Source organism: Penaeus monodon, chromosome 19 (assembly GCF_015228065.2).
Source record: "Penaeus monodon isolate SGIC_2016 chromosome 19, NSTDA_Pmon_1, whole genome shotgun sequence".
In the NCBI taxonomy this organism is placed as follows: domain Eukaryota; kingdom Metazoa; phylum Arthropoda; class Malacostraca; order Decapoda; family Penaeidae; genus Penaeus; species Penaeus monodon.
In genome coordinates this window covers 13047679-13048328 of record NC_051404.1, presented here as the reverse complement: position 1 = coordinate 13048328, position 650 = coordinate 13047679, and the positions used below count along the sequence as shown (strand labels likewise).

Here is a 650-nt window from a genome sequence, read left to right as displayed (position 1 = left end):
GTTTCAGTACAGAGTGGATTCTGACCACGGACTGAATTTTCGGGTAAAAACGAGGACTACAGTCAGTAATTGTATTAACGGTATACAGGCATTATATGCACGGGTAATCAAGTAATATCGTACACCCATCATACACGAACAGTAAGATAATAACCACAAAAGGGTAATAACCATAAAAGAGAAACAGATATATTTATCATCCCTTATAGCCACCACAAGAGAATCAAAACAAAGATGACAAAGCATTCTATACATAATTTAAATATTTACTGTATTCTATACAAGGTGTGCCGATTTTTGGAACATATCAAATACTTCTGCAATGGATGTATGTATAGATAATTAATTTTGGTATAACATCGCGTTTATTTCACGAATGGAAAGTTGTCATTAGGAATTAAAAAAAAAAAAAAGTGCGAAGAATGAGAGAATCAATAACTAATGCTACTATCAAAAGAAATATGAACTCGTATTATTGTTGTTATTTATTACAGAAACCCTGTAGTATCTCTTCCATTGTTAAAGAGAAAGAAAAAACAGTACTCGTTTAAGAGGGAAAGATATTCAGAAATAAAATACGATTAAGATGCTTGTTGACGAAATATTATAAAGAAAAGATGATCTTGAAATTTAACTCATCCACTCATAAT

General features: G+C 30.9%; 1 protein-coding gene across 1 annotated transcript in view; it reads right to left on the bottom strand.

The window, feature by feature from the left end:
- Positions 1–179: 179 nt before the first annotated feature.
- LOC119585064 (venom carboxylesterase-6-like) overlaps positions 180–650 on the bottom strand; it is a gene marked incomplete in the record, with an annotated part of 16961 nt that continues 16490 nt past the window's right edge. The window contains 1 exon segment of the mRNA XM_037933681.1: positions 180–650.